The 17,233-nt window shown below is 42.7% G+C and overlaps 1 long non-coding RNA gene and 1 pseudogene across 1 annotated transcript in view; both read right to left on the bottom strand.

Annotated features, from left to right (window-relative positions):
* LOC130684136 (uncharacterized) overlaps positions 1 to 17,233 on the bottom strand; it is a 60,193-nt gene that overhangs the window by 7,976 nt on the left and 34,984 nt on the right. The window contains exon 3 of the long non-coding RNA XR_008998300.1: positions 293 to 430. This is a non-coding gene — a long non-coding RNA (uncharacterized LOC130684136). The remainder of the gene's footprint in view (positions 1 to 292; positions 431 to 17,233) is intronic.
* LOC118909618 (C->U-editing enzyme APOBEC-1-like) lies at positions 10,021 to 11,243 on the bottom strand (annotated as a pseudogene).

Here is a 17,233-nt window from a genome sequence, read left to right as displayed (position 1 = left end):
TCACTATTCTAGCAACATCTAAGCTTTGTAAAGTGCACTGGGAATGGCCTGTTGGATATTTTGGGCCATATCTCTGCCAGGGGAAATAATCTGAGTAATTCAAAAGAGCTTTTTTAAACCCACCAAAGTCTTGTGATGAGGTCGTGCGTCATCAGAGACGTCACTTACTTCCCAAAGGCTCTCCAGGCCTCCATTCCATCCAGCACATCTCCAACTCCTCACCACTGGGCCAGACTGGGAGCTAAAGGACACTCAAGAAGAAAAGAGTTTGAAAGGAGCCCAGAGACCCTACCATTAAGGAACAGAAGAGAATTTGTAGCACTCATCCATGCTCTGCTGGGGCTGCTTGTCGTTCAAGGTGACTGGCAGTGTGTTTGAGATGAGTGCTGATCTTCACGGCCTGATCCAGCGAGGATGTTAGAGAGGAAGCCTAGGGAAAGAAAACGGGAGTCATGTGACCTGGCTCTGAATTCTGGATTGGTTATTAGCTACTCATGTGACCTGCAGACGTCACCTCTCCTCTCTCAGTTTCCTCATTTGTACAAAGAGGTAGATGGGCAAGGTGATCCCATTTTTTATTCCTCTTACAATCATCTGACGTTCTTTAATCCTCAGTTTTCTGGCCCAGCTTCCACAGAGCCTTGAGGAAAAGGGTCATGGCAAGCTGCTAACAGGCATAGAGAATACCTGCCAGCTCCCTGGACCCAAACACACTAAGGAGATAATAGTGTCACTGCTCTACACCATTCACATTCAAACAGGAGTTTACAGTTACAGAGCCTTCCATGCACACTATCTGAATTATTAAGATAAGCAACCCAGTTTTCCTCAGGTTATGGGAAGCCTGACACAGATATGGATATAAGGAAAAGATACATTCCTTGACGAATTGAAAGAGTGAAGGTCTGCATCCAGAAGCTGGTCACATTCAGGAATAAGCAACTGCTTCTCACTAGCAGCTTCTGTATTGAGGTGATGATTCTGTTTGTGGCCATGTGTTACTATACCTACCTCTCTCCTTTCCTCCTTTCATCCACCCACCTAGCCACCCACCCATCCATCCATTCATCCATCATCCATCCATGCACCCATCCAACCATTCATTCATCCGTCATCCATTCATCCATCCATCCACCTGCCACCTATCTATTATTCTCCAGAAGTATTTACCGAGCACACACTAAATTTGTAGGGGCTATGGCAGGCTCTGTGTAGGATACAAAGGACGTGTTGAAGATGGGCTCTTGTACCAGAGGAGTCCTTTCTTGATCTGGAAAGACCAACTTCTGAAGCAAAGATAATGAAGCCAGAATGATCAGTGCTGAGAAGTACGTGCAAGTGAATCATGGGGCCCTCCTCGCCCTATCCCTCTCTCTCCAATCCCTTCATTCTCTTGGACACCCGGATAGCAAGTCTATCCCTGTCCAGCTTCTTCCTTAGCTGAAGGTAATTATGTAGTCACATTTACATAGCTGAGAAAAGAATATTCTCGAGCCACTTCACAAAAAAACATGATTGAGATGCTTCCTGAGTGAATGGTGTTATTATTGCAGCTGGGCCCTCCTTCTTGCCCAGAGGAATGTCACTGTGGTAAATGGGCTCTTACTAGGTATTCTCAGAACATATTAATAATTTAAAAAATGAATGTGCATCTTTTGGATAGAGCCTCTTAGTATGATTCCCATTCAGCTTGTCGTTTTATCATTGATTATAATATAAATGAATAATTAAAGGGATAATGATATTTATTATTATTGTTATTATTATTTTAATAATAATTAAAAGCTATGATATTAGCTTTTTAGAATGCGGGCCATCCCACTTTTAGGATGGTTGTGGTAAGCTGCAGTCCATCAGGGGACTATGATCAGCATGGTGAGAAAGGCATGATCTAGAGACCATGTCTCTACACGAAAAACCGAGAGGTTGGTGTGGCGAAGAACCACCCCACACTAAAGGGGTCCTCGCCTGAAGGAGGGAGATGTTTGGCATGGGTTAACCTAGAAGGTCAAAGCTAAAACAGAATTCTAAGACAGATTTTAACTCAACATAAGAAAATATTTTTTGAAACAATCAAAATGTATGCCAAGTGAGACAAAGGTTAACGTGAGGTGGCATAGCTATACAATGAGATATTATTCAGTGATGAACAGGAATGAGGCTCTGACATATGCTATAGTGTGGATGAGCCTTATGACATGATGCTCAGTGAAAGAAGCCAGTCACAAAAGGGCACACATGGTCTGTTTCCGTTTATGTGAAATGTCCAGAATAGGTAAATAACAGAGACAGGAAGTAGATTAGTGGTTACCTGGGTCTGCGGTAAGGGAGGTTGGAAGGAAATGGGGAGCAACTGCTAATGGGTTTCGTTTAGAAATGTTCTAAAATAGGGGCGATGGTTGCACAACTCTGAATACATGAAAAATCCTTTAATTGTACACTAAATGGGTGAATTGTATGGTACGTAAATATCTCAAAAAAGCTATAAAAATGAATTTGCCTGTTTTTAACTTTAAATAAGGAAGCTACTTTTTAACGAAAGTGAAAGTATACACTAGCACAGTTCTGGGCCTGTGGAAAGCCCTGGAAACCCTGGCTCCCCGCTCCGCGCTGTCTTGGCCAGCAGTGGGAAGACAGCTGAAGAAATAAGAATTCCTGTCATTCCTAGAGATACCAGCATACACCCGGGGACCCTCTGAAAGGGGTAGTAGAAGTTGCCTGCAGTGAGAGAGAGGATGGGTCCTAGTTTGGATTTCCCTGAAAGTAGAGCCCGAGGCAAGCCATCGGTTCGGGAGGTATCCCAGGCGCCGTTAGTTTGGAGCAGGGCAGGCAAGGCAGGGAAAGAAGAGGTACGTTATCAAGGTCATTGCTGTGGGCAGGGGGCTCGAGTCTCCACAGGAGGGGGCGTCCCAAGAAGAGCGCAGAATGCTTCTCCAAATGTTCCGCCTGACTGCCGACTTCTCTCCCCACTGGCTGAGGACTGCCCCTGGGGTGTGATAACTCCCCCAGCCCTCCAGGTGGTAGTTGTGTGGGAGCCACGGCCAGGCCCAGGATTCAAAGCAGAAAGCTGTGTACTGCATGCCTGCAGGGGCATGCTGTGAGGGAAGTGAGCCTGAGCTCTCTGGAACTTTCCACCACAGCTGTGACTGAAATCGGAGGCGGCTCAAGGAGATGCGTTATGGGCACCAGATGCACATCTGCCGTGATGGACAATTTTGACTCACACAGGCAAGTTAATGGATGTGACTAGCTTTTTTTTTTAACCAAGTAAAATAGAATAGAAATGATTAAATGCATTGCATCTGAAAAATACCTCTCCCAGAAATTGTTGTTTCATTACATGCTAAACGTGTTTGGTGTGCATATGTATGTATTGGGTTGCAACATAAAGTGTATTTGTTTCTATGGGTCACAGTGAAAACTGCTGCTCTGCTGGAACAATCTCTAATTTTTTCAGAAAGTGAAGTTCATTTTAAAATCACTTTTTAGGTTGTCATGGGGTTAACAGAAGAGCCATGTGTCCTGCTGGAAGAACAGAAATGAAGTCCGAGTCCAAGGAGATCTTGCCTGGTCTTGTCTCTGTTTCTTAGGGATAATACAATCTAGAACCATTTACCTTATGGAAAGAAATTTGCTTTAAGGAATTGGCTCACACAATTGCAGGGACTGGCAAGCCCAAAATTTGTAAGGAAGGCCACTATGCTAGAAACTCAGGCAGGGTTTCTGTTATAGTTGTGAGGCAGAATTCCTTCTTCTTTGGAAAATCTGCTTTTGCTTGTCCAGGCCTTCAACTGACTAGATGAGGCCCACCCACATTATCAAGAGTAATCTTCCCTACTTAAAGTCAGCTGATTTTAGCTGTTAACCAAATCTACAAAATACCTTCACAGCGACCCCTAGATTCAGTTTTGGTTAACTCACTGGCTGACAGCCAAGCCGAGCGGACACAAGGGTGACCATCACCCCTGACATGCAGGGCTTTGCACTGGTAGCAGCCTTAATTCCTTTCATTTCTGCAGCTGTTTCAATGTGAGCTCATTCTCTGAGAGCCCTAAAGCTAAATGCTTTAAGGACCATGGAATTTGTAGCCTGAGGCTTGTGCTGTATTATCAGAAATTCTGGAATGATTAACCCCAGTTCCGTTCCTCGGCTTACAGGTGGCAGGAGTCAGGCACAGAGAGCTTAGCCAACTCTGTGGAGGTCCCACCATGAACTTGTGGCCAAACCCTTGGTCTTGGTGAGACATCTTGTTTTTCTTAGAGAGCATGATGGCCTCCAAAACGACAGTTTGCTCCAGCCAAGTGGGGAAGGAAATGCTCTGTTTTAACAGAGTCCCAAGTTCACTAGGAGTGCTTCTCATTCTCTTGAACAAGAGGAGAGTCTTGTTTTTATCTGATGGCAAACACTACTGAGTGCACATTTCCTACAGAGAACAGGCCTGCTTCCATCCTCACAGGAGAGGGACTTCTTGAGAGGAAAGGGGGGTGCGGCAGCTGTTCTGGGCAACTCAGCCTGCTCCGACTTGAATGGGTTTTCAGTCATGAGAACCAGATGTGCAAATGGGCCTGGGCCCCTCCACCTCACCGCAGGGTGACCGAGCCCGGAAGGGGGATGTGGCTTCGCGAAGGCCCTTCCATCTGGGGGGCGCCTGCAGTCCTTCAGCGCCAGGTGGAGGAGGGGCTCTGCAGCGGGGATGGGTCGGCCTCTCTCCCAGCCCTCCGTCCTCCTTGCTCTGTGGCCTTCTGGTCGTTTAAACGTGGAAGGGACCAGGCTCAACTCCGTGTCCCTGTCTGGTTTGTGTTCAGTTCTTGATTCAGCAGAGCTTCAGCAAAGTTTGAATTGGCCAAGGCTGTTGTGTGTCCTCTGTGGCTGTTGTGTGTCCTCTGTGGCTTGTGAAGAGCTAAGTTTAGCTGCACTGTTATCTGTTTTACATACTGGGGATCTGTGTGAAATTTCACTTGAGAAAAACAAGTTCCACTGCTTATTTAAAAAAAGGAAAGGGTCTGAAAATCATTGCTGAGCATAATGGGAACTTTTAAGACGATAATTGTAGATGTGATGAATGTAGTATAATATTAAAATGTAAGGGGAAAAATTATTAAATCACGTCTGACCCTACAAAATACTTTTTTTTCCATATCCTCATGTATAGTCTCCTCTGTAAGAGTCACACATCCCTGTTCAGTAAAAAATTATTAAAGAGAAAAAGTGTATGTGACACAGGGCAGCACATATCTTACTTGGATGAAGTTGGGATGGGACCCAGGAGTGCAGTGCAACAAAGACACGCATCAGAAGAGAGACTGAGTTAGAGGTTATGGGGCTTGTTATCCAAAGTGGCAGGCAGGGCATCTCCTGTCTCATCCCTGCTTCCCAGACCACGAGCAGTGAGTCTGCCCGTGCCCGCAGAGCCAGCCGAGAACCGGCTTTCCATCCAATGGACAATAATCTCTCAAGGTTCGCACTTCAGTACTCAGAGATTGGAACATGTCAAGTCAGGAATACAACCAGCATTTAGATGGGAGAAAGCCTTCTTTCTAAGAGAAACTGCAAGTTACCTCTACTTTCTAATTTTTCCTCACATGCACATTAAACAAAATAGAATATATTTCTTGGCCCCAGAAGGAAAAGAAACACCTTCTGAGTTATAAAGGCCCAGCCTGATACTGACTTGCAGTTGTACTTTACTCATGGGAAACAGTATTAGTTATGTCGCAGCCAGATTTATTCAGAAAGTTATTTTGATGTTTCTGAACAATGGAAAGGTGCAATGGCCACCTAGCATCCTGCTCTGCAGCTGGCCTTGATTGGGGTAATGGCAAACAGTGTGTTCTGCACAGAACTATGCCAAGAGCTGTGAGGAGCACCCCAAGAGGGGCAGGGCCAGGGTTGGGTGCCCTGTGATGGCTGGTGACAGCATGGGGACATGCATAGTCTGGGCTCTGGGATTGCATGAGTGATCAGTGTTGTGGAACTATGCAAACAGTTCACAAGATCCTGTGGGGGCATTTGTGGATTTTCTCTCATGCTTTCTCCCTCCACAACACTCCCCCTCCTTCAGCACACCCGTTTCAGATTCCAGGACAGAAAAGTGTTCTTTTCCTGTTCCGATCTTGTTCCAGGTCCTCTCCCTTTGGCATTTTACTTCTTGGGAACTGGTGGATAACTAGCACCAATACTTGGCACAGATATCCTATTTTACCAGCTTTCTCTGCTTCAGCTGTTACCTGAGAAACCCAAGCACTCCTACTGTCACTGAGCCTGAAAATTTGCATCCTCTCCCTCTTCTGTCTCCCACTTTCTTCTTCTCAAAGAAGGCGGAAGTATGCTCTGCCAGTAGTCTGACCTTCTACTGCAGATGTGGGTCTGTGTGAGACCAAGATGCTCTAACCAGGTCTATGGACAGAGATAGGTCCTGGGAGAAAACCTGGTTGTCAGTGCCAGAATCAGCTCTGATTTTTCTAACGACTCTTGCTCTCCTACCTAAGGTCAGTTGAAGAAGAATTAAGTATTTCTCAAATCTCAGGCAGTTCTGAGCAGGTGGGCACAGTTCCTTCCAGTCTACTCTGGCTTAATTTCCAGCTCATATCCATTTCACAGTAGAAGTGACTACTAGAAGTCATTCAACAAAGAACCTATGATTATTGCTACTGTAGCTCCCATTTATTGAGTGCTGACAGTCAGGGACTTCAAATACATCACCACCTACTTCAGCCTTGCCAGGTAGGTTTTTCATGATCCCCACTTGGCAGAAGAGGAGACAGAAACTCAAAAAGGCTGATCAGTTTGCACAAGGACATGCATCTGTTAGTGTCACAGACAGAATCCAAACCCAGTCTGACTCCAAAGCAGTCTTTCCCTTTCATTACTGAAGCACATTGTCTTCAACATCATTTTTATATCATCACATTCCAAGCTCAGTTCAAGCTATGTTCCTCTTTCTAGTTTCTTCCATTCTTTCCCCTTCAGTCTCCATTTTTCTTGGTTAATTAGGCAGAGTGCATTCACCCATTCAGCAAAACATATTTATTGACTGCCTACTGTATACCAGTCATTGTTCTGGTCACTTAGGCTAGAACAGTGAGAACAGGGAGTCTGTCCCCCATGGAACTAAACTGAGAGAGGCCAGTATATGAAGAAAAATAAAACAAGAAGACAGAATGTTTCCCAGAATTACTCTGATACCCAAATCAGACAAATAATCATCAAGAAAGAAAATTATAAATCAATATTTTTCATGAACACAGATGCAAAGACTACTGTAGAATATTAATAAATTGAATATAGCAATTTATAAAATGAATAATACACCATAATCAATTAACATTATTCTGGGAATTCAAGGTGTGTTCAATTTGGAAAATCAAAATACTCAACCCTATTAACAGTCTAAAGAAGAAAAGTGACATGATCATATCAATTGATATAGAAAATCATTTGGTAAAATTCAACAACAATCAAAGCATCTATTCATGATTTGTAAAATCTCTTCAGATTAAATAAGGAGTTCTTCAATCTGATAAATTATAGTTATAGAAAACCTACAGCTGAAATCATACTTAATGATGAAATATTGAATGCTTTCCCTTAAGATCAAGAACAAGGTTGTCCTTTCTCACCACTCCTATTCAACAATGTACTCAGGGCCTTAGCCAGTGCAATTAGGCAAGAAAAAGAAATGGTTGTCTACATAGAAAAACCCAAAGAATTTACAAATAAGCTTCTAAAACAAATAAATGCAGTTAACAAGGTTGCAAGACGAAGGGTCAACACACACCCAAAAATCATATTTCTATCTAGTAACAATTTATAATTGAAATTGAAAAAACATTTTACAATTGTTTCTCTCACCCTCCAAATGAAATACTGAGGCATATATCTCACAAAAATTGCATAGGATCTTTATGTTGAAAACCATAAAAAAAAAACTGATTTCTGTTAACAGAAATCAAAAAATCCAAATACATGGAGAGATGTACTATATTCATGGATTAGAAGTAGAGTCTCAACATAACAAATTCAGCTGCAGAGTTAACACATTCCCAATCAAAATCATGGGTGGATTGTTTTTAATTGATACAGACAAGCTGATTCTAAAATTTATATGGCAATGAAGGCAAGGAACTAGAACAGCAAAAACAATTTTGAAGAACAATGAAGTTGGAAAAATCTCAAAACTGATTTTGAGACTTACTATACATATATGGTAATTAAGAAAGTTTAGTATTGGTAAAAAGATAGGCATATAGATCAATGGAAGAAAAAGAGAGCCCAGAAATAGGCTCACACAAATAGGGCTAATTGGTTTTTGACAAAGATGCAAAAGGAAGTCAAAGAAGAAAGTTAGCATTTCAACAAATGGTGTTGTAATGACTAGACATCCATAAACAAAAAAATGAACCTTGATGTAAACTTTACATTTTATATAAAAAAATTAACTTAAAATCGATCATAGATCTAAGGTTAGGAGAAAAAATAGGGGAGAAATCTTTGTGATCTGGGGCTCCTCAAAGTTCTTGGACATGAGGTCAAAAGCATGATTCATAAAATATTACTAAATTGGTCTTGCACAAAATTAACATATAAAATGGTACAGACATTTTGGAAAGTAATTTAGATGTTGTTTTTTTTTTTTCATCACCTCACACAGATAATTTCATTTTGGTGGTAAGAATATTAAGATCTACTATCTTAGCAAATTTCAGGTATGCAGTGCAGTACTGTTAACATCCCCAGAACTTATTCATCTTAATACTGAAAACTGTACTCTTCTACAGCCTTCATCAGTGCCCTCGGCAATCTCTCATCTGCTGTTTCTATGATTTCTGTCTTTTTAGATTCAATGTATCAGCAAGATCATACAGTATTTGTCTTTTTCTGACTTCTTTCAAATAGCATAATGCCCTCAAGTTTCATCTGTGATGTTGCAAACAGCAGGATTTTCTTCTCTTTGTGGCTGTATAATATTCCATTGTGTGTTTTATATGTGGCCTATCTTCTTTATCCATTCAGCTGTTGATGGACTCAAGTTGTTTTCATGTCTTAACTATTGTAAATAATGCTGTAATAAGCATGGGACTGAAAATACCTCTTAAATAGTGATTTCATTTCCTTCAGATATGTGTCCTGGAGTAAAATTGCTGAATCACATGGCAGTTGTACTTTTAGTTTTTTGAGGAACCTCCATTCTACTTTCCATAATGATTGTATCAATTTCCATTCCCACCAACAGTGTATAAAGATTCCCTTTTCTCCACATCCTAGCCAACACTTGTTTTCTCTTGTCCTTCTGATGATAGGAATTCTGACAAGTATAGGGTGATATTTCATTGTGATTTTGATTTGCATTTCCCTGATAATTAGTGATTTTGAGCAACTTTTCATGTAACTGTTGGCCATTTGAATTTCATCTTTGGAAAAAAGTCTATTCGGGTCCTTTGCCCATTTTAAAATAAGATTATTTGGGGTTTTACTATTGAGTTGTAGAAGTTCATTATATATTTCAGATACTTGCCCCTTATCAGATATGTGGTTCACAAATATTTTCTCCCTTTCCATAGGTTGCCATTTCATTTTGTTGATTGTTTCTTTTACTATACAGGTTTACTTTTGCTTTTGTTGCTTGTGTTTTTGGTGTTCTATCCATAAAGTCTTTGACAGGACTAATGTCAAGGAAATTTCTTCTAGGATTTGTATGGCTTCAGGTCTTAAATTTAAGTCTTTAATCCATTTTGAATTAATTTATGTGAGCAATATAAGATGGGGTCCTGTTTCATTCTTTTGCAGGTGAATATCAGCTTTTCCAGCACCATTTATTGAAGAGAATATCTTGTTCCCATTGAGTATTTTTGGTTTCCTAGCCAAACATTAGTTAATAATATATGCATGGGTTTATGTCTGGGCTCTCAATTCTGTTGCATTGGTCTATGTGTCTGTTTTTAATGCCAGTACCACACTGTTTGATTACCATAGCTTTGTAATACAGTTTGAAATTAGGAAGTATGGTGCCTCCAACTTTGTTCTTTCTCAGAATTGTTCTTTAGGGTCTTTTGTGGTTCCATTTGAAATTTAGGTTTGATTTTCTATTTATGTAAAAAAAAATGCCATTGGAATCTTGATAGGGATTGCATTGTATCTATAGATGACTTTGGGAAGTATGAACATTTTAACAATATTAATTCTTCCAATTCATGAACATGGGATATTGTTCTATTTATTTGCATCTTCAATTTCTTTTATCAATGTGTTATAGTTTTCAGTGTACAGATCTTTCACCTCCTTGGTTAAATTTATTTCTACCTTTTTAAATGTTTTTAATGCTATTGTAACTGGTATTATTTTTTTTCTTCTTCAATTAATCATTGTCAATGTATAGAAAACACAAGCTGAAAATTTCTAAATTCTAATGGCACTCACTCTTTAGTGGGTCACCATTGCCTGTTCTTGAAACAGCCTGCACAAAGAATCATTCTATTCATCTCCACATCACGGGAAGTTGTACCAACCCTGTAGCTAAAAGGATATGGGGTGGAATCATTTGGTAATGGCAGTTTTGAAGATTAAGTCTGAACAATGTAAGATGATTCTGACATCTTCTTGAAATCTTTAAACACGGAGGGAGACTTAGAATTATGCAGTGGAGTTCCAGTGCATAAAACTTCATCCACAAAGGGGGGTATCTCGGCCAATGAGCTTCTTTCCCAGGGGGGTAGTTGACAAAATTCCTCCAGCAGTAATCATACTCTGAGGGTCTCATAATCTGGATAGTCACACCACTGTTAACTAAGATCCCTGAGTTCTTGCCGGTTTTGTTGATCCATGTGCTGAAAAAGCCGAGCTACATAGATAACCAAAGTCACACTAGGGTGTTGACTCAAAAATTCTCGGATGGCCTTGGCGCATTCCCAACAGCGACTCCAGGACAAAAACCAGATGATGGAGCAGCTGATGGGTGGGCAAAAATGTCTCTCTGAGGTAAATTTTTCTATAAAATTGAGTTCAACGTGCATGGTGGTGTTTTTGCTGGAGTTTCGCCAGATCCTACGGCTCCTGCCCCACTTGATTTCATAGAGCAGACAGGTCTCTTTACAGAGTTCTCTGGGGTCAAAGAAGTCTTCAAATTCCCAGGATTGAATTCTTCTCCTCAAGGTGGCATCTCCAGTGGAAGGACCTTTGTCAGAAGCCATGGAGCTCTGTCACTGGACTTTTTTCCCTGGAGCTTTGTATTGTGCTGACCGCTCCTGCCAGCAGCATGCCTGAACGTTCTAATTTAGATGTTTTAAAATTAAACATACACTTACCACATGACCCAGCTACTGCCTCCTGAGCATTTCTCTAAAAGAAATGGAACATAGGCCCACACAAAAATTATTTACAGTTGTTTCATAGCAGCTTTATTTGTAATAGCCAGAAACTGGAAACAACCAAAATGTCTTTCAGGAGGTGAATGATTAAACAAATTGTGGCACCTCCGTATCATGGAATACTATTCAACAAAAAAATGGGATGAACTATGGATGCACACAGCACAGATGAATCTCAAAGGCATTATGTTAAGTGAAAGAAGCCATTCACAAAAGACTACATAGTGTATGAGTCTGTTTATATGACATTCTGGAAAAAGTGAAAGTATAGGGACAGAAATCAGAGCTATGGTTCCCAGGGACTTAAGGTGGAGGAGGGGATTGTTGACAAAGGGGCACAAGGAAACTTTTGGTGTACTGGAACTACTGCCCATGTTGGCTGCAGTGGAGGCTACGCACCTGTATACGTGGGCCAACACTCAGAGAACTGTACACCCCAGAGGTGTACTGCATGTAAATTGGACGTCAATAAGTACGACTTTAAGGGCCAAGGATGGGGAATGTAGTGTACAGCATGCTGACTACAGTTCATAATACAGTATTGCATATTTGAAAGTTACTGAGACTGTAGATCTTAAAAGGTCAAATATACACAAAAAATTGTAACCATGTGTGGTGATGGATGTTAACTAGACCTATTGTGGTGATCATTGTGCAATATACACAAACACTGAATCATTATGTATGTGAAACTATTATGTCATACATCTATTGTATCTCAATACAAAAAATGAAGTAGAAATATCTTCAGATTGCACCCTTCCCCCTCAAAAAAAAAGAAAGTCAAGGCAAGGAGCTAGAGACTGGCTGGGGTGCCAATTTGAATTAGGAAGATCTGTCTGAAAATATAACATCCATAGTGCCCACATGAGGTGAAGGAGCCAGCTGGGAAGGTCTCCAGGGTATGACCAGGCCAAAGCGCTGTGGAGGGGCCCAGGAGACTGAGAAACCTCCGGGGAAGGGCTGAGAAGCCCTTCTGAGAAACGGGGCTCTGTCCACAATGGGTGGTGGAGGGGTGCTGGAAGGAGAGCGAAGCAGGTCACATGGGCTGTGATGAGGACTTGGTGTTTTGTACCGAGTAGGAGGGGAGCACTGGAGCATTTTGAGCAAGTGGGTGGCAGGATTATTTCAGGTACTTTCTGGTTCTAAAGGTTTTCTCTGCTTTCTGTGCAAATGACCCATAGGGTACAAAAGTGGAAATATGGACACCAGCCAGGAAGCTATGGCAGTAGTGTAAGGAGTGAGGATGGGGTAATGGGACAGGTGAGAAGGAGGTGAGGACAGAGGGGGAGAAAATGAGGGAGATGTGACTTGGCCCGGTAGCATCCATACCCTCTCCACACTCAACCTGGTGGTTAAGGGTTAACACTTCCTCTGTTAGACCACTTTCTCTTTGACTTCCCTAAATGCAGGGAGGCTACCCTGTGGTGACTGAATTAGGCAGAGCAGGGAGGCTTTAAGCACGGAAGAGCAGGGCTTTCCCCCTCGGACTCCTTTCACTTAGTCACCATCAGCCACCCCCAGCCTGGACTCTGGAGCCCCTTCCAGGGAGGCCTGCCTATTGCTGAGGGGACGAGGGAAGAATCTGGCTTCTGTTCAGGGGAACTAAATGTAGGGGAGGCTGAAAAGAAACAAGACAGCTCACCGACAAAACTGAACAGGATTCAGCATCCAGATAACACAGCTCCCAACTGTGTCTTATTCAACACACGGTTTCAGAATGCTGCTTTCCTCCTCACTCGGTCCCCAGATGATGTGTGTGTGCTGAGAATTGGATTTTAGTGTGAGAAATATTTCCACTGAAGAAATCGATCAGCATGTGTTGAGATTCATAGGGAGAGTGATTTTGGTGAAGAAACCCCCCCTCCATTCAAGTGAAAGGAAATGTTTCAATAGAAAGAAAAACACTAAGAATGAAACTTTATTTGGTTTCAGCATTAAAGAGAGTCACACATAGTAATAGCTGTCGTGGAATTGCTTTAAGTTATTGCTTGTTAGACCTAAAAATAGTGTATCACTGGTGAGAACAATTATACAAGATGCAAAGTCCTTGGGTAACATTTAAGGAGGTTTTCAGCTGCAAACCTGACAATGGCTTAGACAATAGGAGTTATTATTTCACACACTGAGAGGTTGGAAGTTAGCATTTGCAGAGGTAGTGAACTCATCAGCTTGTTGACATCGGGGCTCAATGCCGACTCACAGAGATTTTCTGGGATTTCACCTCATGGTCACATAATGGCTGCCTGAATTCTATGCATTGTATCTTTATATCACAGTGTCCAAAACTAAGTGTGAGTGGGCACCTTTTTATATGTCTATTTTTAATCAGGGAAGAAACTTTCCTAAAAAATCCCAGCAGATTTCCTCATCTCACCTCATTGGATAAACTGGGTACCATGCACACTCCTAAACCATCCCTAAAAGTCATGATTTACCTCCGTGAAGTTGAGTATACCTTCTCTGAATGTAGTCTTAGGTTGAACATATATCTGAACAAAGTCCTAAGCTAGGTTTTAAATATATCTAGCAATGTACCATTGTGCTATGGACTGAATGTTTGTGTTCCCCTCCAAATTCATATTTTTCCCACCTAATCCCCAATGTGATGTTATTGGGAGGTGGGGCCTTTGGGAGGTAATAAGGTCATGAAAGTGGAGCCCTCCTGATAGGATTAGTGCTCTTATAGCAAAAGGCCAGAGAATTTGCGTTCTCTTTCTCTGCATGGGAGCACACAGCAAAAAAGCAGTGTCTGCGAGCCAGGAAGAGGGTCCTCACCAAGAACCCAACCCTGCTGGCACCTGATCTGGGACTTCCAACCTCCAGAACTGTGAGCAAAAAATTTCTCTTGTTTAAACCACTGAGTCTATGATATTTTTGTTATAACAACCCTAAATAACTAATACATATAGTCTATATTTACTGAGTAAATGGACCATGCACCATGGGCCAGGTCACTTGCTTTGTGCTTTGCATGTATTCTCTAACCTCTATAATACCCAGTAAGTTAGTGATGCCCATTTTGCAACTGAGGAGACTGGAACTCAGAAATGTAAAGCATTTTGTCCACCGTCTCACAGGAATCTGGAATTCAAATCTTGCTCTAGCCAACTCTAGTGCATGAGCTGTTGACATTTCCCGTATGGTAAAGTGGGACAGATTCACCAGGAACCTGTTTTTAAGGGGAATTCCTAGATGGTAACTCATTCTTCGCTCAGAATGATGCAGACATGTTCAGACTAAGTCAGTGAGGAAATGATGTTGAGCTTTTGTCTGAGAGTAAGAGGAATAGACAATCTGGGCTACAGCATGGCATCTGTTAGCTTAGTCTCCATTGTCTAAAACATAAGATAACAGGGCTAAAACACACTGCTTGATTACCTGAGTTGACACAAAAGTGGAACAGTGTAGTTAGTAGTTTCCCAAGATTGCTGTAAGAAATTAGCAGAAATTTGGTAACTTAAAACCATAGAAATTTATTCTTATAGTTCTAAATGCCAGAAGTCCAAAATTCAGGTGTCAATAGAGCTTTTGTTTGTTCGCATGCTGTCACATGATGTCCTAGGGAGTCCCAGTAAGGACAGGCCTCTCTGTCGTGGGGTCAGCGCCCGGACAGTCACCTGGCTCCAGCACCTGGTGGCGGCTCTGGCGAGTTTGTTCTTTCCTGGGGAGCTCACGATGAGCCACCCACGCCGCAGGCTTCCCAGTGCCCGGCCCCCTCTGGCTCCACCAGTCTGCTACTGGAGCCCACTGGCTTCTGAGGAGGGGGCAGGGACAAAGGGGACTGGTTGGCTCTTACAGTCCTGGTGGGATGAACACATTGGTGGCTCCCCCTCTAGGCGGCTTGAGGGGCCAAGGGAAGGGCGGCATGTCTGCCACAGGAAGACAGTCAACTTGCCCACTGAGAAAAGCAGAATCTCAAGTGAGGCAGTGAGGTGTGTGGGAAAGAAAAGCATCGCAAGGCAGCAGGACCAGCTGGCGGGGTCTGAATTCCACCTTTACTACTAAAACCCAGTGAACTTGGGCAAGAGGCAGCCTCTGTGTACCTCAGTCTCCTCACCCACGCAACGGGGACAGTAAGATTAACAACCTTACGAGTTATTAGAATGAAGTGAAATAATACTTGTAAAGTAGTTAAAACAGTGCCTGGAGCATAGAAAGAACTGAAAAAGTATTTGTTAATAAAAACCATTCAAGGTTAGATAGACTCTTCACACCCTGGCCTTGCTACTTTCTGGCTGTGTGATCTTGGGCAAGCGTCTCAACCTCCCTGGGCCCCTTCTGCATCCATGAAATGGCAGTGGTAGTGCTGATGTCACAGGGCTGCTGGGAGGATGGTCCCAGGCACGGTGTGTGAATGAAGCAGGCAAGCCATCTCTCCATCAGTCCTGTTAGAACCCTGAGACAGTAAGGACAAGCAGGAGTGAAGAGTTGCATTTACATGATTTTTTCCCCAAGATTCCAATAAAAACAGGCTCAGAGAGTGAGAGGTGATTTTCTAAGAGCTTCAGGGCAGGGCTGGAGGGCCAGGTGACCTGAAGTCCTGACAGTAACAACAGCAACATGCAGAGACAGAAGCAGCAAGCATTTACTGTGTCCCAGACCCTGAGCCCAACACTTCACATGCCTTGTGTTGCTGGACCCTGACGAGTCTGTATGGCAGGGTGATCCTCACGATCATTATTCTCACTTTATAGATGAAGAAAGTGAGCCTCAGAACAACTTGTTGTACTTCGTGCTGCTTTTTAGGGTGAAACTCTAATTGGAACGCATGTCTCCTGACTCCACTGCATGCTCTGAACCACCAGGCATAAGGCTTGAGCCACTACAGACTGAATTTCATCAGAATCCAAGGGTCCTGTGAAAAAGATCTGAGAGTCTTAATGGAACACAAGACTAAATGAGCCAAAACTGTGACACAGCTACTAAAAATAAGTAAATATGATCATTTCAGACATTTCTGGGCATGTGCTCATTGTCATGCCATTGTCATCTGCCCTATCCAGGCCTGGGTCTGGATGTTTGAATATAGCATTTGGTTGGCCTGGATTAACTAGAATTTTCTATCTTTCCTGGAAGCCTTTAACTAGAGTTTTAGAGATAATCCTTGAAATGCAGACACTCTAGATCTGGCTAGTAACTGAAACTCACTGATACTGAGGAAAAAATTGCCAACATCTTCCCTTCTGAAGACTGCGCCTGACCTATGTCTGGCTACCTGCAATAGCTGAGGAGGTGAGAAGACCCCGCTTGGGAGGCTGGGGCTCTGAGGAGTCCAGCTTCCATCTTTGGCGTCTGGGACTGTGAGATGCAATCCCTCAAGACCATCTCTTCCTACTGAGGAAGGAACCCCACTGCAGGGTCCAGGCTGTTCTCTGCAAGTGATTTTTCCAAGGTGGAACAGTGGACAGAGAGAGAGAAAGAAAGAGAGAGAGAGCAGGATCCCCAGTACACAAGGGAATCAAGGTGGGCGGGAGCCCCAGCCTCGAAGGCAGCATACAGGAGCCCGTGAGGCTGGACAGTCTGTGGGGGAAGGTCAAAGGTCAAAGGAGAGACATGCCCACCAACAACATGGGGGAAGGAAGGGATTTAGGAAAGCAAGCCTAGCTGATGAAGGCTCCTAAATGATAATAACGATAGGAATAGCTAATGCTACTGTGCATTTATTGTGTGTCCAGCATCCTATTCCCATTTAGTCTCATTTTACGTAGATGCCTCAGGAAAAAACAGGCCATGGAAGAAGCAGGCTTTCAACAGGAAGAAGTCAGTTCAAGTCTAACTTTCATGCTTTTCAAAGACCAATAATAATCACCCTAGTGGACAGGAAGTGTTTTTGTCCCCAATTTAGGGAAGAGAAAACTCAGACATAG

This window comes from Manis pentadactyla, chromosome 1 (genome assembly GCF_030020395.1).
Source record: "Manis pentadactyla isolate mManPen7 chromosome 1, mManPen7.hap1, whole genome shotgun sequence".
Classification (NCBI taxonomy): domain Eukaryota; kingdom Metazoa; phylum Chordata; class Mammalia; order Pholidota; family Manidae; genus Manis; species Manis pentadactyla.
The sequence above is the reverse complement of the archived record's forward strand: the minus strand, read 5'-3'. Positions and strand labels throughout refer to the sequence as shown.